Here is a 25,220-nt window from a genome sequence, read left to right on the forward strand (position 1 = left end):
AAGCTGAGGGTTGGAAGCACTCGAGCATGGGACTCTAGCCTTGTAGAGATTGCCTGCTTACCCAATAAAATCCTGCTTTTCTTCTTTTTCACCCAGTAAAATCCTGCTTTACTCACCCTCTGCAACTATCTGTGAGCCTAAATTTTTGTGGCCGTGGGATGGACAAGAACCCTGCTTTAGCTGAACTAAGGAAAAGTCGTGCAACACATCCAGTAGGATCTACCTTCTATGAAGGTTAGGGTCTATTGAGGATGAGTTAAAAACTAATGTTGATTTTATTCAAATTTCTGAAATTTCTTCTGAAAATGCTGTCATATTCCAAGAAACATTATGGCTGTTTTGTTTTTGTTTCGTTTTGTTTTGTTTTGCTTTTTGAGATGCAGTCTTGCTCTGTCGCCAGGCTGGAGTGCAGTGGCAGCATCTCAACTCACTGCAACTTTGCCCTACCGGGTTCAAGCTATTCTCCTGCCTCAGCCTCCTTAGTAGCTGTGATTACAGGCGTGTGCCATCACGCCTTTCTAATTTTTGTGTTTTTTAGTAGAAACGGGGTTTCACCATGTTGGTCAGGCTGGTCTTGAACTCCTGACCTCATGAGCTGCCTGTCTTGGCCTCCCAAAGTGCTGAGATTACAGGCGTGAGATTATGGCTGTTTTTAAAAATCAACTTGCACTCTGGTTACTAGCAGTTTGGTAGTCATTGTGAAAGTAAGTTTTTGCTTCATTTAAACATATATGGTGTACAGTAATTATCTTATTTGTTAAATCCCAAATAATTATTCCCCAAATTTAGACACCTATTCAAATCCATTAGACAATAGTCTATCAACCAAAACTAAATGAAAGCAATTTGAATTTTTATTTTCATCTCTCTTGAAAAAATTCAAATATGAGTTGATGACAAAATATTTTTAACTCCCGTCTTAAGACTCTCTCTAAACATCTCAAAAACTCTACTGTTACTAAGTCCACTTTACCTTTTGGCACTCCTGACCAATTTCTCTCCTGTTTCTAGATGTGTTTCCTAATTGTTCTTTTCAGTTGCAAATCATAGACTTTCATCTCTTCTGGTTTTTGTTCTCACACATTAACCTTGAACTTCATAATAATATTCAGGGGAAACGGGGCTTGACAAATCCTTCATAGAATAATGGTGGCAATAGCAGGGATTGGGTTTGGAAGGTAAAAGTACCTACTACATGAGAAGATGCTGTGACCACTTGTGCATTAATATCTAAGGATCTTACAATACATGATAACACTGTGTTTTCTTCATTATGTTAAACAAATCAGCAGCAGTGGTGTATAAGCATTGGAAGACTGAAGACACAAAAAGTACTGAAAGACCTAACGAGAAACGACAGTGGAAGAAAAAAAGTAAAGAAGAGGACATAAAAGGAGGTTTAAACCAATAGTGGGGAAGTCAAACTGAAGAGATGCAGTTTAATGGGCATAAGGTTTCAGACATGCAAAATAAAAACAGTTCTATAGATCTACAGTACCATATGATGCTTATAGTTGACAATTATTACACGCTTAAAAATTTGCTAAGAGGGTAGTTCTCATGCTGTGTATTTTTTTAACCACAATAAAAAAAATCACTGTGGCATGAAAAGGGGTCAAGGGAATACAGATTTGGATCAGCTATTTACACACCATTTCAAAACAATGGAAATAAAAACTTAAGAAAAAAGATGGAAATCACTAGTCAAAGAAGCTAAGTTAGTTCCTTTGGTGAAAGCTTGTTTGCCTGCAGCAAACCAGGAAATAAACCTGGATATCAGTCAAGCTAGGTATTTTGTTTGGGGCAATGATGTTTAATGTATTAAGGGTGACTGATCAAAGAAACCAGTGTAAATGTCCACAGCCTGAGGTTTCCCAGAATTGTTCAGTGCCTATGGTATTCTCTCTGTTTAACAATGATTGTGCATGTGATATATTATTATTATTATGATGATGTTTTTTTGGTTAAATCTCAACATAACTTTTTGGGAATAATACTTGATAAAATTTCGGTTATTCCAAGGAGTTCTAGTTTGAGTAATATTAGTTTCATAAAACTATCTATGAGGATCTATAAAAGGTGTCTATATTATTATTCTATATATAGCATCATGATATCAGAGAATATCAGGGTTGAAAGTGACTCTGAAAGTAATTGAGGATAACCCCCTGTCTGATGCTTGAAGTCTCTACAATATCACAGACAAGGTTATGGAAACAAGTTTTTGCTATTAAGTAAGAAAGAAAACTTCATGTAAGTACAAATTAAATTCTAAGTTATATGTTGAATTTTCTCATAACCTGAATTATTTAAGTGCGAATTAGTTGTAATTGTTAAACAAGTAAACAAAATAATTGTTAGTTATTAGTTTTAATTGTTAAACAAGTAAACAAAAATAATGAAAAGTGAATGTGAAATCTCACCAAGAATTCATATTTGGTGATATCATTACTCACAACATGCAGCTAACATTTGTATGAAGAATATTAAAAGTTCAACTAAAAATAAAGTATTCTATCATATTTAAGTTTTCATAGATAATAATAAAATGTTTGATAAACATTAAAATAGTAAGCTCATAAGTAATATAATTATTTGATATGCCAAAAATAGTGTCTCATAACGAAATAACAAGAGTGAGGGAGTACAAATGCTTCAGTGATGCTGATTAAAGTGTAACTGCTTTTCAGGGAGGAGGAAATGAAACCAAGATGTTTTGAAGAAACAATGTTGAGTTTTGCATAAATAAAGAAGTAGAATGAAATTGAAAAGAATTGTGTACGTTTATTGACGGAGAGTTTCTGCAATATGCTATGGCAGTCCATATGCTTATCAATTATGAGAATTTTGACTTTCGGCTCTGGAAAATATGAGAAATATAGGCAATTACTCTCTGAAGAAAGGAACTCTTTTACCATCCATATGTTATTAATGCCCAGCAGGGCAAGGCAACTTCTATTAAGTGAGCAGCCAGTAATGCTTTATTAACATATCTTTACTAAAGATCAATCTTTGGAAATATTTCACATATAGCATTAACCCCAAACTGTACATTTCAAACATTTTATTTTTCACTTAAATAGAAATTATATTAAGCTTATTCATTACTATATGTTAATCAGTTTGCAAAGACATCTTCCTGCTTGTCCATAAGCGATAAGCAAAATTAATGATTTATTTTTTATTTTAAAACTCTTCATTGTTGACAACTACCATATGTTTTAAGCAAAGTAATTAGGGGTGTGTGTGTGTGTGTGTGTGCGCGCACGCGCGTATTTGAGAGGGATTGGGGAAAATAATGCAATTATTATATAAAGTGATAATTTCTAGATTGAGGCGTAAAGACTTAAGTAGCTCAAGATAATGAATTCATTCTATATGTGCTTTTCTCTCATCATCTATCGCTCTGTAGTTGTTTTACATCTAAGCTCTTGAACTTTCTACAAAGTTGTGAAATAATAAATGTATTATTTGCAAAGAATAAACCTCATAGACATTTTTCAGAAACATTAATTAGGCCTAATAACATCCAGCAATTGTGATATTCTACTACTGTAGGATTTTTTTTGTCTCCCATCTACTCCCCCTTTTTTTTTTTAAGAAAAAAGAAATTTCTTCAGTGTTTTAGAGCATGCTTTTGGCAGAAAAATTAAAGATACTTGTTTTGTTCTCAGCCTGCCACTGGCATGCTGTGTGATGCCCTTATACTCTCTTTGCCTCAGTTTCTCCCATTACTGAAATAAAATTATAATGGTTGCCACTTTAAAGTCTCATAGGGTTGCTCTGAGAAATAATGAGAATAGTGTGGTGTAGTTTGACAGAATGAGGCAAGAATTCTCGAACATTAAAGAGAATTCAATATAGATGTTTTAACAAGAAAAATGTTTCTCTTAAGCAATTGTGTAGCAGTGTACTGTCTAATTTCATTAGCTATTTCTCACTAAAGCTTATTAGGGAAATTTGGTTATTCAGGCCATTTTAGAAAATAAAGGAAATTTAAATATTCATGGAAAAAGAGAGTGTGTACATGACCCTTGAAAATAAAGCATTATGAACCAAATGGAAATTTTTAAATGGTTTAGTCTGTTACCTTTTTTATTCAAGCTTGCTTTATTATCAGACATTTTAGCAACCTGAAATTTTACTATAATATCTAAAATTCTTCAGAGAAATTCCAGAAAGCTCGGAAATTTCTCAGTACCATATGTAAATATAAATGTAAAGAGCAAGAAATAATCAATTTTATAACAAAGTATTTTATGTCTCAAATTCTGAGTACCAAAGTTGACTATTGTTAATGAAATGTTTAAATGGAATGATTGTAGGAATGAATATTGGAAATTTTTGTCCTTTTTCTTCATTTTTTTTTTTTTCTATTTCTTCCCAGAACCATGAGTGAGTGATTGGGTATATATTCATTTCATGTCATATAGTGTAACAGAGAGTTTTTATTTATTTTATTTTTCTGGAGAACTACTTAGTACATAGCAAAACTATTCTCTCCCTAGACAAATATAAAACCTAGGTTACAGTAGAAATTTGAAAAGACATCAACTGAAATAACACATATGTTTGTCTTGGATCTTTAAAATTGAAGGAAAAATTGCTGCTTTACCAATCACATAATTTTGTTTTATGACTAAAGCTACTTTAAAAACCAGACTATTACTTATTTTCGCAAACTGTAACCTCAGATAGTTTTATGTTCTTGAGTCAGGTGTATCTTGGTCATACGTCCTCTACTACTTACCCCAGTTTTTTCCTTAAAATTTTCCAAAGAGCTTCAAGAATGATAGAGGCTACAAGGTGCTTCCAAGAACCATATAAAGAGGGAGTAAGGTATACAAAATAACTTGTGCAACATTTTTTTGTTGTATTCAGTTTTTTCAAAGTTATTTCTACATGACACTTTGTAATATTGTGATCACTTTCCAAAAGAGATGTGACCTATAGAAAGAAGTTGTAAAATGTTTCTCATACATTACTTCTCTCTGAAATTTCAAATGCAACTTCATGATGACCTTCATAGAATAAAAGTGTTCATATTTGTACTCTACTGTTTTTATTGTTGCAGTAATGATGGCGGTATATTGCTTTCTAAAAGACACATAGTAAAACAGGTTAAAAAAAGTCTCACCAACATAAAACTTTCTTTTCCTGCATGTATACTTCCAGGCGACTAAAGATAATGATTCCAAACTAATTTGAAATACCTATGGAGAGACAGAGAGTGCAAATGAATTTGTCATAATTTGAGAAGGAAATGGAGTATTGTTTGCTATCACATCTGGTGACACACAAGTGAACAGGGCTAATGTTCCTCCCATAATGAAATGGAAATGTTTGTCAATAGGTTTGACATACACCTACCACCTACAGGAGCATTACCTTGATATTTTGCTTAAAAAATATATATGCTGTTCTTAACAGCACACCCAATGACGGATGGTTTTATATCTTTCTACAGCGTGCCAGGTTGGTGTTCTGGAGCCAATGCACATTTAATAATGAATATTTTTTCTTTTCTTTCTTTCTTTTTTTTTTTTTTTTGAGACAAGGGTCTGACTCTTGCCCAGGCTGAAGTGCAGTGGCACCATCTCAGCTCACTGCAACCTCCGCCTCCTCAGCTCAAGTCATTTTCCCACCCCAGCCTCCACAGTAGCTGGAACTACAGGCATGCATCACCGTGTTAGGCTGATTTTTGTCTTTTTTGTAGAGATGGGGTTTCGCCATGTAGCCCAGGCTGGTCTTGAACTCGTGAGCTCAAGCGATTCACCTGCCTCAGCCTCCCAAAGTGCTGGGATTACAAGTGTGAGCCACCATTCCTGGCCTCTATATCTCTAAAGGTACTAGTTTTCCCTCAGTTGCAAAAAAATCATAAATTTAAAATCATGTTGGCTAGTTTCTCTCTTCTATAAAATAAATTACTAAGTATTATAGACTCTTTTCAGATAAGTCATCTTCCAAATATCTCATCTTTTCCATTCTCCCTGCCATTGTTTTAGTTCAGAGCCTTATTATTTTGTATCTAGAATACCTTCATAGCCTTTCCTACTACCATAGTCTTGCCTTCATATGTGTCCTCCAGAAGATTAATCTGGTGAGCCAAAATATTTGACCAGGCTCAAAATAATTAAATGCTCTCCTTTGTTTATAAGAATAAAGTCAAATGCTTTAAACTGATATTCAGTTCCTGCCATAATCAGGCTTCAGTGAACTACTCATTTATTACTAGAGTAAAAAATGTATCTCAAATAATTTGTGTGCTCCTTACCACCTCCCCCTACATCCTTAGACTTAATCATTCTCAGGGGGGCAATTATATCCACCATCCAAAACACAGCTCAAATCCCATTTGCCTGGTGAACTGTCACTCCAACAACTGATCTATAAGTTAGTTCTTTTAAGTCTTCACTGTTCTTACCACTCATACTTACAGTTTCCATTTGGTGGGTTGCTATTACTTAAAATTTAGTAAACCTTCTTAATCTCCCCAAGGAGACTTTAAGGTCCTGGAGAAGAATACTCTTTTCTTTTTTTTTTTTTTTTTTTTTTTTTTTTTTTTGAGATGGAGTCTCGCTCTGTCACTCAGGCATCTCAGCGCACTGCAAGCTCCACCTCCCGGGTTTAGGCCATTCTCCTGCCTCAGCCTCCAGAGTAGCTGGGACTACAGGCGCCCACTACCTCGCCCTGCTATTTTTTTTTTTTTTTGTATTTTTAGTAGAGACCAGGTTTCACCGTATTAGCCAGGATGGTCTCAATCTCCTAAACTCGTGATCCGCCCGTCTCGGCCTCCCAAAGTGCTGGGATTACAGGCTTGAGCCACCGCGCCCGGCCTCCTTTCTTTTTTATATTAAATTCTACAAAGTACCATTGGTAGATTTCAATAAACATTTTTATAAAACATTTAAAAGAGCAGGAATAAAAGCAACAACAAGAAAAGTGGCAACAGATGACAAACCTTGACCACTTTCTAAATCTGCTCTGATGAACCCTAATAAAAATCAATTAACTCACTAGTGAGGTTTATCTTCATGCTGATGTAATAATGTAATTCCTGATAGTGAGCTGAAAACACACACTTGAAATAGAAATTTACTTCTCCAGATATAATTCCATTGTTGTAGTTCGCTTCATCTTAGATCTTCTACTTGGCTCATTGTCCTTTCTTACCCTAGAAAGATTGACCCATTAAATCCCACAAAGTTCTCAAGATAATTTGGTAGCATATATGTAATAACTTCCATCTGCAAAGCTCAAAACATAACATCTAATTCTTGTTAGAACAACTAACAATTAAAAATCCAAAGTTAAAACCAGATGAGAGAATATTTAACAGAATGACCCTAGATTGCCTAGTAATATGCTGCAGAGGCAAAAAAAAAAAAAAAAAAAAAAAAAAAAAAAAAAAAAAAAAAAAAGGAGGTCACTTATCTATGTAGAGCTTTGCATTATAATGATAGATTTAACTTCTTTGAACAATGGAAACTTTCTGAGTTTACATTTGGAACGAAAATAGTAAACTTCTCTTAAGAAGTATAGTATGAACAAAATACAAGGGAAGAAGATGGCCGAATAGGAGCAGCTCCAGTCTCCAACTCCCAGCGCCAGCGACACAGAAGACCGGTGATTTCTGCATTTTCAACTGAGGTACTGGGTTCATCTGACTGGGGAGTGCCGGACAATCGGAGCTGGTCAGCTGCTGCAGCCCGACCAGCGAGAGCTGAAGCAGGGCGAGGCATTGCCTCACCTGGGAAGCGCAAGGGGGAAGGGAGTCCCTTTTCCTAGCCAGGGGAACTGAGACACACAACACCTGGAAAATCGGGTAACTCCCACCCCAATACCGCGCTTTAGGAAACAGGCACACCAGGAGATCATATCCCACACCTGGCCGGGAGGGTCCCACACCCACGGAGCCTCCCTCGTTGCTAGCGCAGCAGTCTGTGATCTACCGGCAAGGCAGCAGCGAGGCTGGGGGAGGGGCGCCCGCCATTGCTGAGGCTTAAGTAGGTAAACAAAGCTGCTGGGAAGCTCGAACTGGGTGGAGCTCACAGCAGCTCAAGGAAACCTGCCGGTCTCTGTAGACTCCACCTCTGGGGACAGGGCACAGTAAACTAAGACACACAGACACCTCTGCACAGACGCAAACGACTCTGTCTGACAGCTTTGAAGAGAGCAGTGGATCTCCCAACACGGAGGTTGAGATCTGAGAAGGGACAGACTCCCTGCTCAAGTGGGTCCCTGACCCCTGAGTAGCCTAACTGGGAGACATCCCCCACTAGGGGCAGTCTGACACCCCACACCTCACAGGGAGGAGTACACCCCTGAGAGGAAGCTTCCAAAGCAAGAATCAGACAGGTACACTCGCTGTTCAGAAATATTCTATCTTCTGCAGCCTCTGCTGCTGATACCCAGGCAAACAGGGTCTGGAGTGGACCTCAAGCAATCTCCAACAGACCTACAGCTGAGGGTCCTGACTGTTAGAAGGAAAACTATCAAACAGGAAGGACACCTACACCAAAACCCCATCAGTACATCACCATCATCAAAGACCAGAGGCAGATAAAACCACAAAGATGGGGAAAAAGCAGGGCAGAAAAGCTGGAAATTCAAAAAATAAGAGCGCATCTCCCCCGGCAAAGGAGCGCAGCTCATCGCCAGCAACGGATCAAAGCTGGACGGAGAATGACTTTGACGAGATGAGAGAAGAAGGCTTCAGTCCATCAAATTTCTCAGAGCTAAAGGAGGAATTACGTACCCAGCGCAAAGAAACTAAAAATCTTGAAAAAAAAGTGGAAGAATTGATGGCTAGAGTAATTAATGCAGAGAAGGTCCTAAACGAAATGAAAGAGATGAAAACCATGACACGAGAAATACATGACAAATGCACAAGCTTCAGTAACCGACTCGATCAACTGGAAGAAAGAGTATCAGCGATTGAGGATCAAATGAATGAAATGAAGCGAGAAGAGAAACCAAAAGAAAAAAGAAGAAAAAGAAACGAACAAAGCCTGCAAGAAGTATGGGATTATGTAAAAAGACCAAATCTATGTCTGATTGGGGTGCCTGAAAGTGAGGGGGAAAATGGAACCAAGTTGGAAAACACTCTTCAGGATATCATCCAGGAGAACTTCCCCAACCTAGTAGGGCAGGCCAACATTCAAATCCAGGAAATACAGAGAACGCCACAAAGATACTCCTCGAGAAGAGCAACTCCAAGACACATAATTGCCAGATTCACCAAAGTTGAAATGAAGGAAAAAATCTTAAGGGCAGCCAGAGAGAAAGGTCGGGTTACCCACAAAGGGAAGCCCATCAGACTAACAGCAGATCTCTCAGCAGAAACTCTACAAGCCAGAAGAGAGTGGGGGCCAATATTCAACATTCTTAAAGAAAAGAATTTTAAACCCAGAATTTCATATCCAGCCAAACTAAGTTTCATAAGTGAAGGAGAAATAAAATCCTTTACAGATAAGCAAATGCTTAGAGATTTTGTCACCACTAGGCCTGCCTTACAAGAGATCCTGAAGGAAGCACTAAACATGGAAAGGAACAACCGGTACCAGCCATTGCAAAAACATGCCAAAATGTAAAGACCATTGAGGCTAGGAAGAAACTGCATCAACTAATGAGCAAAATAACCAGTTAATATCATAATGGCAGGATCAGGTTCACACATAACAATCTTAACCTTAAATGTAAATGGACTAAATGCTCCAATTAAAAGACACAGACTGGCAAACTGGATAAAGAGTCAAGACCCATCAGTCTGCTGTATTCAGGAAACCCATCTCACATGCAGAGACATACATAGGCTCAAAATAAAGGGATGGAGGAAGATTTACCAAGCAAATGGAGAACAAAAAAAAGCAGGGGTTGCAATACTAGTCTCTGATAAAACAGACTTTAAACCATCAAAGATCAAAAGAGACAAAGAAGGCCATTACATAATGGTAAAGGGATCAATTCAACAGGAAGAGCTAACTATCCTAAATATATATGCACCCAATACAGGAGCACCCAGATTCATAAAGCAAGTCCTTAGAGACTTACAAAGAGACTTAGACTCCCATACAATAATAATGGGAGACTTCAACACTCCACTGTCAACATTAGACAGAGCAACGAGACAGAAAGTTAACAAGGATATCCAGGAATTGAACTCATCTCTGCAGCAAGCAGACCTAATAGACATCTATAGAACTCTCCACCCCAAATCAACAGAATATACATTCTTCTCAGCACCACATCATACTTACTCCAAAATTGACCACGTAATTGGAAGTAAAGCACTCCTCAGCAAATGTACAAGAACAGAAATTATAACAAACTGTCTCTCACACCACAGTGCAATCAAACTAGAACTCAGGACTAAGAAACTCAATCAAAACCGCTCAACTACATGGAAACTGAACAACCTGCTCCTGAATGACTACTGGGTACATAACGAAATGAAGGCAGAAATAAAGATGTTCTTTGAAACCAATGAGAACAAAGATACAACATACCAGAATCTCTGGGACACATTTAAAGCAGTGTGTAAGGGGAAATTTATAGCACTAAATGCCCACAAGAGAAAGCAGGAAAGATGTAAAATTGACACTCTAACATCGCAACTAAAAGAACTAGAGAAGCAAGAGCAAACACATTCGAAAGCTAGCAGAAGGCTAGAAATAACTAAGATCAGAGCAGAACTGAAGGAGATAGAAACACAAAAAACCCTCCAAAAAATCAATGAATCCAGGAGTTGGTTTTTTGAAAAGATCAACAAAATTGACAGACCACTAGCCAGACTAATAAAGAAGAAAAGAGAGAAGAATCAAATCGACGCAATTAAAAATGATCAAGGGGATATCACCACCGACCCCACAGAAATACAAACTACCATCAGAGAATACTATAAACACCTCTACGCAAATAAACTGGAAAATCTAGAAGAAATGGATAATTTCCTGGACACTTACACTCTTCCAAGACTAAACCAGGAAGAAGTTGAATCCCTGAATAGACCAATAGCAGGCTCTGAAATTGAGGCAACAATTAATAGCCTACCAACCAAAAAAAGTCCAGGACCAGATGGATTCACAGCTGAATTCTACCAGAGGTACAAAGAGGAGTTGGTACCATTCCTTCTGAAACTATTCCAATCAATAGAAAAAGAGGGAATCCTCCCTAACTCATTTTATGAGGCCAACATCATCCTGATACCAAAGCCTGGCAGAGACACAACAAAAAAAGAGAATTTTAGACCAATATCCCTGATGAACATCGATGCAAAAATCCTCAATAAAATACTGGCAAACTGGATTCAGCAACACATCAAAAAGCTTATCCACCATGATCAAGTGGGCTTCATCCCTGGGATGCAAGGCTGGTTCAACATTCGCAAATCAATAAACATAATCCAGCATATAAACAGAACCAAAGACAAGAACCACATGATTATCTCAATTGATGCAGAAAAGGCTTTTGACAAAATTCAACAGCCCTTCATGCTAAAAACGCTCAATAAATTCGGTATTGATGGAACGTACCTCAAAATAATAAGAGCTATTTATGACAAACCCACAGCCAATATCATACTGAATGGGCAAAAACTGGAAAAATTCCCTTTGAAAACTGGCACAAGACAGGGATGCCCTCTCTCACCACTCCTATTCAACATAGTGTTGGAAGTTCTGGCTAGGGCAATCAGGCAAGAGAAAGAAATCAAGGGTATTCAGTTAGGAAAAGAAGAAGTCAAATTGTCCCTGTTTGCAGATGACATGATTGTATATTTAGAAAACCCTATTGTCTCAGCCCAAAATCTCCTTAAGCTGATAAGCAACTTCAGCAAAGTCTCAGGATACAAAATTAATGTGCAAAAATCACAAGCATTCTTATACACCAGTAACAGACAAACAGAGAGCAAAATCAGGAATGAACTTCCATTCACAATTGCTTCAAAGAGAATCAAATACCTAGGAATCCAACTTACAAGGGATGTAAAGGACCTCTTCAAGGAGAACTACAAACCACTGCTCAGTGAAATAAAAGAGGACACAAACAAATGGAAGAACATACCATGCTCATGGATAGGAAGAATCAATATTGTGAAAATGGCCATACTGCCCAAGGTAATTTATAGATTCAATGCCATCCCCATCAAGCTACCAATGAGTTTCTTCACAGAATTGGAAAAAACTGCTTTAAAGTTCATATGGAACCAAAAAAGAGCCCGCATCTCCAAGACAATCCTAAGTCAAAAGAACAAAGCTGGAGGCATCACGCTACCTGACTTCAAACTATACTACAAGGCTACAGTAACCAAAACAGCATGGTACTGGTACCAAAACAGAGATATAGACCAATGGAACAGAACAGAGTCCTCAGAAATAATACCACACATCTACAGCCATTTGATCTTTGACAAACCTGAGAGAAACAAGAAATGGGGAAAGGATTCCCTATTTAATAAATGGTGCTGGGAAAATTGGCTAGCCATAAGTAGAAAGCTGAAACTGGATCCTTTCCTTACTCCTTATACGAAAATTAATTCAAGATGGATTAGAGACTTAAATGTTAGACCTAATACCATAAAAATCCTAGAGGAAAACCTAGGTAGTACCATTCAGGACATAGGCATGGGCAAAGATTTCATGTCTAAAACACCAAAAGCAATGGCAGCAAAAGCCAAAATTGACAAATGGGATCTCATTAAACTAAAGAGCTTCTGCACAGCAAAAGACACTACCATCAGAGTGAACAGGCAACCTACAGAATGGGAGAAAATTTTTGCAATCTACTCATCTGACAAAGGGCTAATATCCAGAACCTACAAAGAACTCAAACAAATTTACAAGAAAAAAACAAACAACCCCATCAAAAAGTGGGCAAAGGACATGAACAGACATTTCTCAAATGAAGACATTCATACAGCCAACAGACACATGAAAAAATGCTCATCATCACTGGCCATCAGAGAAATGCAAATCAAAACCACCATGAGATACCATCTCACACCAGTTAGAATCGCAATCATTAAAAAGTCAGGAAACAACAGGTGCTGGAGAGGATGTGGAGAAATAGGAACACTTTTACACTGTTGGTGGGATTGTAAACTAGTTCAACCATTATGGAAAACAGTATGGCGATTCCTCAAGGATCTAGAACTAGATGTACCATATGACCCAGCCATCCCATTACTGGGTATATACCCAAAGGATTATAAATTATGCTGCTATAAAGACACATGCACACGTATGTTTATTGCAGCACTATTCACAATAGCAAAGACTTGGAATCAACCCAAATGTCCATCAGTGACAGATTGGATTAAGAAAATGTGGCACATATACACCATGGAATACTATGCAGCCATAAAAAAGGATGAGTTTGAGTCCTTTGTAGGGACTTGGATGCAGCTGGAATCCATCATTCTTAGCAAACTATCACAAGAACAGAAAACCAAACACCGCATGTTCTCACTCATAGGTGGGAACTGAACAATGAGATCACTCGGACTCAGGAAGGGGAACATCACACACCGGGGCCTATCATGGGGAGGGGGGAGGGGGGAGTGATTGCATTGGGAGTTATACCTGATGTAAATGACGAGTTGATGGGTGCAGCACAGCAACATGGCACAAGTATACATATGTAACAAACCTGCACGTTATGCCCATGTACCCTACAACTTAAAGTATAATAATAATAAATAAATTTAAAAAAAAAAAAAAATACAAGGGAAATCAGTAACAGAGCCATAACAGCTTTCCACTTTGAATAGTTTGGTAAAGTTACATACTCCAGTTTCCACTAACTGACATGTGTGAAGTCTAGTTCTCATTATCATAAACGTTTTGAAAGTATAATGCTACCTTTGTAGAGGCAACTCTGCTTATGAGATATTGGAACAAGTTGATTCATAAGGCACTGAAAATGATAATCCAACCCTCTAGAATAAAACATACAAAACAACCCGCAATATTATGCAAAACTATTATTGATGAGAATGCCTCTTCATTCCTGTCTTATATTGCTCTCCTGCTCTATTCCATTTAGAGATAAGAAAATAGACCTTCTATAAAAATGTCTCCTCAGGGCTTATGAAACTTTTGTGAGAGTGAGAGAGGGAAGAAGAAATTGTTCATAAACATAATGGGGATCACTTGGCAATTACTCAATCTACTTGTCCAGTATCCAGTTGTTCTAATTTTAGAATTGCCAAAGTTGATATCTAGTTCAGATAAGAATTGGAAATGAGCGAAAACCACACAGTTATGATCCTGCTTTCTTTGCCCTTTCTCCCTGCTCCCCTACATGTAACCTTTCACGTATTTATTTTGTTATCCACATTCTTTTTGAAGTATGTTGTTAAACCTAAGACCTCATAAAGTAAATCCTTAGAGTTATGAAAAAAGAAACTGAGGTCATTTTAAAGTTGTGTGGCTAATTTACAATCTGAACGTTTTTGCATTTTTCTCATGTTAAAGAAATTTTAAAAACTTATCAATAGATTTCTTTGTGGCTTTTACTAATGAAGTTGTATTTTTTTCTACCCGTGGTAGGTGTTGAATAATTTGAATGGGAATTTGAAGGTTCATGGCTTCCAAACCAGCAGGAGTTAAGGCTTAATTGCTTGGAAATACATTTTCATGGCTGATACCAGTAACAGAAAAATGTCTGTATGTCAAGAGACTCTGTACTAATCAGTTAACCATAACATGTGCCACCCCATACCTAGGGCCAATGTAACTGTTAACAGCTTGAAGCTATTAAAAATGTACCAGTGGAAAACTTTCTTATACTTTTTTCACGAATGTGCTTCTTCACTCTAAATAAAGGAATAGAGAAATTTTATACTTAACTACTGTCAGAGAAAAGGAAAGTACATTCACCTAGTTTGCTTCAAAACATTACATCCAATGGTGTTTATTAAGGTAACACTTTGAAAGTCACTCAGTTGCTAATAAGCTCTCTCTATGTCAACTCAGAGGCTGCCTATTAGATCTAGTTACACTCCAGAGACAGGGATTTGATTTCCAGCTCTGGAGATCAGGTCAAAAATTGCAATAACAATTAGTAATTAGTAGTTAGATCTCCATTTACCACATTAGAAGGTCACTCCTCTGAAGCATTTGGTCTCATGAGAAAGGAATATGGGAGACCATCAACGGTTGACACTTTGAAATCAAGAAAAGAATCTAAGATTCTCCTTGAAATCCTTTGGCACTTTAAGTGTAAATTTCTTAAGATCTCATTTTTATAGAATTAATTAGTGGATTTAGATCTAAATCCTAAGTTTTACAGCAACTCATACTATGTAACAAAACAATACTCTTATTTTTAATAAGACATAAATTTCATCTTTAAAGTGGTGATCTCCCTGTGAACCTGGATAAAAAGATAAAATGTGAATAGTATTTTAAATGCTACTATCCTCCTAAAATATTATTAAATAATTGAAAATTTAAAATAGTGTAATATCAAATAGAGTCATGTTTTATGGTATGAATGTGACTAGTGCATGAAAGTTTGCAGACAAAGTAAATCTCAGTTCGCAAACTAAGATATGTGGAAAATGCATTTTCTTGATTTTTTAAAGCAAGTTGTCTTCTGCTGTTTATTCTATGTCCCTAAGAATATAATTAACCTTAATTATTATTTGAACTTCTATCCAGTCCTCCACTTGACAACATGTTCCAGGTTCTTGGATCTTACACAGCATCAAAACAATTGGGTCGTGTGTCGCAGTCTGTGTTCATCAGTCAACAGTTTACCAACTTGACTGTGAAAATCTTCCATTCACTTATTTGTGCCTGTTCATCAGGTCTGGGAGACTTGCTGACTTCATACAGTGGCCCTTAAGCTATGATGACAATATATGAGACAGAATCATTGGTGCTTCCATTACTACAGCCTGAGGTGTCTTTTGGAGTGTATCTTTCTGGGATCTTACTGTCTTCACCAGAACATTGTCAGAAAATAGGACCTCAGCTTCTATCACTCCAGAGCATATATAACTCTCTCCTCTTGACAGCTAAGAGAATGTCTTTTGAGCCTGAAGGAACCCTTTCTCCTTCCTGTTTCACCTAAGATGCCTATCTTTGTCATATACTAAAATTATTAGAAGACAAATTACAGGACATTTTATAAATTACTACTGTGTTCAGATTTACCACATACCTCTTTTGAGGCACTAAAGCACACAGCTAACCAACTATCTTAGTGGAGTGAAGGGAAAAAAAAATAAAAGCAGAAGAATTAAACATAAGTTAACATCCCAAAGTATTATCCAGGTATAATTATAGAATCAATATTTTGAGAAGTCAAGACATAGGTTATATGAAATGTTTTGATGATTATTTTGAAAATGTTAAAAACAACACGAATTATTTCTAGTATCAGCTAAGTACTAGAAATTTCAAAGGCAAACATTAATCTTATACATATAAAATGTAGGTATTACTAATGATTTAAGGAAGAATTTTACCGCTAGAATCTTTCCCAGCAAGTCTGTAAGTTTTATAAAAATAATAGTAAAGTTCTAGCAAGAAAGGATCTTTCTGGAATTAAAAATTGCATAGGTTAAGAACTTTGGGGTACAAGAAATAAAAGCTTTCCTTAGGTTACCTTAAGTAATGGAGTTTTAATACTCCATTTTAAAGATCACCAGAATTTTCATATTGCAGGAGTTTGTGATGGGATATCTTGTTGGAAAGAAGAGCTAAGTAAGTGGTCTCATATTTTCCTTCTATAACATAGTCATTGCTTTTACTTACATTGTTTGAACTCTTTCATCCCACTGATAGAGCAGAAAATTAATAATAACATATATTAGCATGTTGACATCTAATATGGTTTGGCTGTGTCCTCACCCAAATCTCAACTTGAATTGTGTCTCCCAGAATTCCCCTGTGTTGTGGGAGAAACCCAGGGGTAGGTAATTGAATCATGGGGGCCTGTCTTTCTCAAGCTATTCTCGTGATAATGAATACGTCTCACAAGATCTGATGGGTTTATCAGAGGTTTCTGTTTTTGCTTCTTTCTCACTTTTCTCTTGCTGCCACCATGTAAGAAGTGCCTTTCACCTTCCACCATTATTCCGAGGGCTCCCCAGCCATCTGGAACTGTAAGTCCAATTAAACCTCCTTTTCTTCCCAGTCTCAGGTATTTCTTTATCAGCAGCGTGACTATGGGTTAATACAACATCCAAATAGAATAAGAGAAATAAGTAGTTGACTTTTTGAAGAAAAACAGGTGTAAAACTGAAACAGAATCAATAGCCCAAAGACAGCAAGAGAAAAAATAATAGTTCATTTTAATTTCAGTGCTCTTCATAACATATAATTGAAAGTGAAAGTTTGCTTTTTTACAAAAAGAATGTTATAATTTGCATATATTTGAAAATAAAGGCAATTAGCTTTAGAGTTAGCATTAAGGAAGTACCATATAAGCCATGTCAAATAAGGTGACCCAGGACACTCCTTCACCTCCTACATTGTGATACCATGCATATTATATGTATAGCCCTAATTTTGATATAGAAATAATGAGCAATGTGGGCCACACGGAGATCGTACTGAGAAGGCACACAGACAGGCACTAAAAAAAAAAAAAAAAGCTATATGTAGTTAAAGGTAGAAATAAAGGCATGATTTTGAGTTTTAGACAAATATCTAAATTCAAACATATACATTTAACAACTCTGGCGATATCTACAAATGACTTGCTTCGATGGCTGGATTTGGACAAGTCAATATGTTTATAATTGATGTCATTATAATTCCATTTTGCCTTACCTATCTGCTTAGTTGCATAAAAGAAACTATAGACTGTGAAAATAAGCATAGCCTTTTCTTTCTTATTTTCTGGAATTATAGTGATCCAAATAGTCATAGCACTTCCCTGGCCATAAGCCCTGGAGTTTAGGCCTGTTCAGATAGAAGAAGTTTAATAGTGAATAGCATCATCAGGACACAGCAATGGTTCTGGAAATCCAATAGCAGCTTAATATATTGACAATTTTCTGTTAGTATATCAGCCAGAAAATTACATTCTCAAGCAATTAAACCTTATCTCTTGCTGGTTTTGAAGTCATGAAACATCAAATTTCCTACTTTTGTTAATCAGCCTCTATTCTTGGTCCAAACAGCTATGAGTACAGACAGGGTGATTTGGTAGAGAAAGTACGTAAAGAGCTGACTAGAGAAATTGTTCCAATCCTCATGACTTTAGGCAAGACCGTTTTCCTCAGAAGCAGTTCAGGCCATTTCTAGGACTTGGAGCATAGTGGATTCCTTTGCTGTATGTGAATCTATAGAAAAGAAAGCTTAAAGGCATATCAGTTGAGAAAGAAATCTTATTATATAACAATCATTGGAAAGTGATCTTAGCATTTATAAACCAACTTTAAAACAAAAAATAAAATGTAAAATGCATAAAACAAAAAATTAAATTTTAATATCAAATTACTTTTGGAGGCATATAATCTCTATTTTATTTTATATATTATTGATCAATGTGTAAATTATGTAGAAATTGTATATTAAACTTTTAATATGTATAATTTGTGCACTGAATAAATACTGGGCCTTAGACACTACCAAGGGTTATCTTTAACACTGAGACTATAGCACTGCCAAAAGTATATTCTTTTTCTTCGGTGAAAAGCATACTTGATCCCCAAAAAATCCATAATAGCTACCCTATTGTGGTTATGGTAGAAAATTAGAACTTTCTTTAAGAAATATATTATTATATTCTCTTCCATTATGTTTCAATTTGTGATTCTCCATGGTGTTTTCTGTTGGCTCCAACTTCTGGGAGCTTCTGGGCACATCTTGGCGATGACTGACAGGCTGCTTTCGATAGTCTTATTAGCAACAACATCTCTTAGTTGAAGTCCCATATGTAGTTTAGCTATTAGTCCACTCTTGGCAGCCTCAGATGCCATTGAGACAACAATTCTCATACATTGCCCTGTCATTTGACTCAGGTAGGTTTATTCATGTCTTAATGCATATTTTTAAATTATCCTTGAGATTTCCTCTTTCATCCATGGATTGTTTAGGACTGTGTTAGTTCCCAAGTATGTAGAAGATGGAGTAGACACACTTTTTTCCTATTCCTTCATCTACGTATAGCTTAAAATCAAGACATTATATATATATAGAACATAAGAAAGTTCTACAAAGTGAAGATAAGAAGGCAGATTGGCTGTGGACTTTGGGACCAAGGAAACAGCAGAGTGGTGATTTTGCTCTGTTTTCCTCTTCCTTCCTATATCCCAGGCTTAGAGCAGAAGAAGTTGGCAACCCTGAAACACCAATCCGTGCAGAACAAAAAGAAAAAACAAAAACAAAAAACAAACAAACAAAAAAATGCACACTTAACAAACAAAAAACCCACCATCGCCGTCAAAAGTATGTTCTCTCTCTCTCTAACCAAATAACTAGGAATTGGGCAACACAGAATGACATAAATTTTAGACCACTCTACTTCAGTCAAACACCACAGAAAAAATATGGCTCCCCCATCACCCATGACAGCAAAGGCTGAATGGTGAGCTGAGATTTTGACACTCTTCAGGCTATAATGAGGTACCCCAGTACCCTCTCCAATGTGGTGTTATATAAAGGTTTCAAGTATTACTGGAGGCTGACTGAAGAACCTAGACTTTCATACATACAGGGAAGAAATGAGGGAATACACCCACTTCTTCTATTGGGGTGGTGTCAATGAAAGCCAGCTAAAATGCTGAAGATAGAGCAATAAGCAAGATAGGTTATGACTTTTTCTCTCTCCTGAAGTGAATATTTTAGTGGAGATCTGGGTCCAAAGTTTCTAATATTAAACACTGTAGTATTAGGTTAATGTATGTTAAAGAATGACTGTGTCTCTTGCTACAGATGTATAAACCAAAGGTAGTGCCTATAGCTAAAAACAGACAACTGAACAAAAAATGTCTTATGTGCCAAGATGAAGAAGCAAGGCAAGAGACAAGTAGTACATACTAAAGCAACTTAGATAACCATGACGTATCCACATGTCTTGATAAAGACTGATGACTATCTGTCCTTATAGAAAATATTTCATTTAATTATGCCTAGGAACATATATGTTTATGGAGTACTTACATAGCATAAGGCAAAAGAAAACACACCTTTTAAAGATGCAGAGCAGCTGAATAATGAATGGGTGATATTAATGACTGATATATTCTGATTTAGATGTTAATTTAGTTAATTTAGATGAGCCTACTCTTCCCATAATTCTAACAGCTTTAACTATGCCACAGATTTTCTTGTGGATGAGGTTTATGTTAAACCATGACTGGTCAATGGTGGAAATTAAGGATAAACAGGACCAAATATCTTAAAATTTTGAACTGTAGAAAAATCATAACACATTTTTTTCATTAAATTTTGATACAAGATGTGTCTCTTTAAGATCCCAACCATGAGGATTTATTATAAAATTAGTTCAAATGTAAAGCAGAACTAGCACATGGATTATGAGGATGATATCAAACAAAGATATCAAGAGCATGTAATTAGTTTTTGAGTAATTAAAAAACAGGAGTAAAAGTTATTTTACATTCTGATATAATTTTTTTAAAAACTGATCTATATCAAAGGTAGACATTTGGAGCTACACATATGACCCATCTTTAGAATATCTCACTTCCCTGGTTTTTGCTTTTGTCTTTTTTACCTGTAATAAGAAAAGCTTCAAACCCTTTGGCTAGTATTACTTGTACATAGCAAGTTAGAAAACACCTCTTATAGTAACCTTGAAAGTAAGAAAGTCTGTTTATTTTTGATGGAACATTTATTAGTTATGTTGATCCTGCAAATGTTAATGTCAAAGAGATAAACTATATGAATAATAATATTTTCTGTGATCTTGATAAAAGAAATAGTTTTAACATAATAAAGAGAGATGCATATTAATATATTATCACAACATTTAAAAAGTTTTGTAAACAGTATGAATTAAGGCCGGGCGCGGTGGCTCAAGCTTGTAATCCCAGCACTTTGGGAGGCCGAGACGGGTGGATCACGAGGTCAGGAGATCGAGACCATACTGGCTAACGCGGTGAAACCCTGTCTCTACTAAAAATACAAAAAACTAGCCGGGCGAGGTGGCGGGCGCCTGTAGTCCCAGCTACTCGGGAGGCTGAGGCAGGAGAATGGCGTAAACCTGGGAGGCGGAGCTTGCAGTGAGCTGAGATCCGGCCACTGCACTCCAGCCTGGGCGGCAGAGCGAGACTCCGTCTCAAAAAAAAAAAAAAAAAAAAAAAAAAAAAACAGTATGAATTAAAAGTCAGATATTCACAATTAAAAATAGAAGACAAATGATCAGATTTGGAAAGGCTGTTGAACAGCCGTGGACATTTTTGTAGTGCACAGAAAGGCTAATGTTTAATGTGGTACTGTACCTTGGCACACTTATATCATTAACAAACATTGAGGAGAATGGATTCTCATTACAAAATTTTCAAATTATGTAACATAACGGGAAAATGGCATTCAATTATTATGCCAGGTCCTGACACTACAACATTTTTACTTTTTCATATTTCTCACAGCTGGTGAAGAATGGCTATCTTGTCAATGCTGGCAGATACATATTTGTTTCTAAATCAGTGGACATTTGTACTGGAAAGGGTTCAAGTACCTTCATCCTGTTCATTGTTACCTTATGCCTATGGAATTTTACTGTACCGCTCTGTAATAAAATCTTGTCTCTTGGCTATTTTGTTCAGAAACCTGCAGTGATTTCCTACTTGCCTTCAAAATGAAGTTCTTTAACTTTGGCCACAGTCAAGCACATGGTATTTCTAGTGGCCATCTTCTTAACACAGTTATCTTCTACTCTCCTCAACCTACCTCCTCATCAACATCTGATTCTCCTGACTTTCATGTATATCTTGCATGTATGACTTTTCCACATGTATCCAGCTGTATTATTCTGTTCTCACGCTGCTAATAAAGACATATCTGAGGCTGGGTAGTTTATAAAGAAAAAGAGGTTTAATGAACTCACAGTTCCACATGGCTGGGGAGGCCTCACAATCGTGGTGGAAGGTGAAGACAAACAAACGCATGTCTTACATGGCAGCAGGCAAGAGAGCATGTGCAGGGAAACTGCCCCTTATAAAACCATCAGATCTCATGAGACTTACTCACTATCATGAGAACAGCAAGGGAAAAACACGCCTCCATGATTCAATTACCTCCCATTGGGTCCCTCCCACGAAATATGGGGATTATGGGAGCTATAATTCAAGATGAGATTTGGGTGCAGGCACAGATAAACCACATGACCTCCTATTACCATTCCCCTTCTGTATTGTCTTCTCCAAATTAACACCACTTTTCAAGGCCTGGCTCAAATGTCACTTTCTCCAGGTGTCTTCCCAGGTTTTTCTATTTTTTCCTCTGTTCTTCCAGTGTTCTTGTTCCCATGACTATTATATCTCAGTATATTTAGCCTTGTATTCAAATTGTAGTTTAAACTGCCCTTCTCCCCATTATTATTAGGGCTTGTGTTGTGTTTATATTTCTATAAATTGTATTACCTTTCACATTGTGTTTTTCCTATCGTACTTCTGAAGAAAATAATGTTTTATTGTTGGTCAAAATTAATAATTCATTGAAATATACCAAATGAATGCATACAAAATACACTTGTAGGTTTTATTAGATCTCTGACTATAGCAGACCCAGATCCAGTTGCCGTGTGATTTTTGCAATATGAATTGCAGTTCATATTGCATAGATCATTCACTATCAGACCAAGTCTGTTGATTTGTGTTGAATTTTAGAATCCATGAATATGCATATATTAGATATTGAGGTTAAAACAAAAATCTTTATTAGGGAATTAAGGCAGGATATTTGTGAATATTTCATACCTAAATAGGACTATGCTAAGCTATGCCAATATATATTTTCAAAGTAGGCAGAAAAATAGGAGAAGAAACCTAATATACAGGCATTTTAGACATGTAATTTAGCCTTAGGACAAGGTTCTGAAGCAAACAACACAAAGTTAAATGCCTCTAAGAGGTACATAGGTGACAGAGATGTGTATGCAATTTGAGTTATGATGGGTAACCTGCTAATAAAGGGAATAAATTGAGTTTTGCCATGAGCTAATGTGGGCCAATAGTACCAAACTTAATCTTTTTTTTTTTTTTTTTTTTTTTTTTTGCATTATTTGTCCATTTTTACATGAGTTTTCACACAAAACTCTGGGTTTTTACCTTCTCTTGAAAAAATCTAAAGATTCAAAGAATCTCATAATTAATTAGCAGTCTGTGACTTCTGTTCAAAGGCTCTTATAAAAGGTGATTGAAGAGAGAGAGACAAGCAAAATTAAATGCAGCAGTTAGAGAGAAGTGGAAAATCTAGTATACTTGTTTTGAAGTACAGGTTGAAGATCATGAGTGATTTGTGAAAAGTTAAATACAGAATAATAGCAGATATAGTCTAATGACATGAGATAACTATATTGACATAAAAGGTTGATTTCTGACTTTTGAGAGTTGATCTAATTATAACTTTTGAGAGTTGATCTTTGTTAGCATTGTGAACATTGTACAAACATTTTGTAAGTCTTCTGTATAAAGCCTAATGGTATCATTATTTCAGATGAAGAAACTGAGACACAAAATTAAGCAACTTCTCTGAGATCCTTGCATGGCAGGAAATTAAACCCAGCTCTTTTGTACTAGAATGTTAGTGTTCCTAGCAAACACACTAATCTTTCTCCAATTATTTGGATTTAAAATCAGGTATATGTATGTTCAGCTGGCATCTGCCCTTCACAGAGTTCATTATCTCCTGAGGTTTATGATTAACTTTTTTCTGGGATCGAGAAACTAGTGACTAGTAGCTAGATGCTGGCAACTCTGCTGAAGTGGTTTGAAGAAGCTTACCAGGAACTAGCCATTGCCCTAGTGGCCATCTCTGAAATATCCCTAAAATACCTGCCAGGCAACAGACTGGAGGATTTATTAGTGTGCTGTTTGTACAGTTGAGAACAAAGATACTGCCAAAAGCCCAGTCTGAAACAGCCTAAGGATTAAAAAAGAAGGAACAAACTTGAAAAGATGTACACTGAGTAAATATGTCGGACTGGTTTGGCACTCAGTCCAATGTGTACAATAAAAGAAAAAAGATGAATCAGTAATTTGCATGAGGTTTCTCTCTTAGGATTTTACTCAGTAGAATAGAAAGGATGATTAGAAGGGAATATAATAAGAGGTAGTATTTTTGTGTCAACAGAAATAGGTCAATAAAAGCTATAACATGTAGTTTGGTTATATGGGGTGCTGATTCTGGCCATATTGATGCTAGTTGAATAAAAATCATTGTTATCAATTTCCAGTATAATTGAAGAGCTTTCCAAAAAATTATTCATCTATCTTATTTTAATCATTAGATTTAATTTTTTTTTTTTTTATCTGAAGGCTAAAGTTTGTCTTTTATTCTCTTGACAAAACATTGACAAGCTGAGAAAAACACACCCTGAGTGCTTTTGATGGGCAAATATGCATCATGCTGCGTTGGATGAGTAACCTATGAGTGAATTTTGGCCATTTTGTTTTGAGCTGTCAGATAAATTTCTCTTGGGCATCTTTCCTATTGCTGTGCATCTGAGCAAAATAATATTTTATTGTTGGTCATAATTAATAATTCATTGAAATATACCAAATGAATGCAAAATATAGATGTAAATCTTATTAGATCTCTGAATATAGCAGTCCCAGTCACAGTATGATTTTTGCAATATGAATTGCAGTTGTATGTTAGATCATTTTCTCTCAGAACAAGTTGAGAATTATAATATTAAAAAATTGACAAATTACTTTCTGCTTATAAATGAGAAAACAGATTTGTAAAATGTGAAATGAGCCATTCTGGCAAAGTAGACTTTGAGCTTCAAGTGTAAACACTTCAGTTAATGGCTGGGGTTTCTCAATCTCAGAAGCTCTGGTGCATGGGGAGGGTGAAGCAGAGGTTATGGGAGCTCTTCAGCATTTTACTGAGAACATCCTTATAGGATTTAATTAGGCAGATTACCTGTTATGCATGGTGTAGTGTGCTGAACACTTTTAAACTGGTATATCCTCAAGGCAAATGGAAGGCAAAGTCAGAAGGAATTACATTCTACACAAATTTTATTAGTGGGCCTCATAGAAATAAAATCTTCCTTGCCAATGCACC

This window comes from Macaca thibetana, chromosome 1 (assembly GCF_024542745.1).
Source record: "Macaca thibetana thibetana isolate TM-01 chromosome 1, ASM2454274v1, whole genome shotgun sequence".
Lineage (NCBI taxonomy): Eukaryota > Metazoa > Chordata > Mammalia > Primates > Cercopithecidae > Macaca > Macaca thibetana.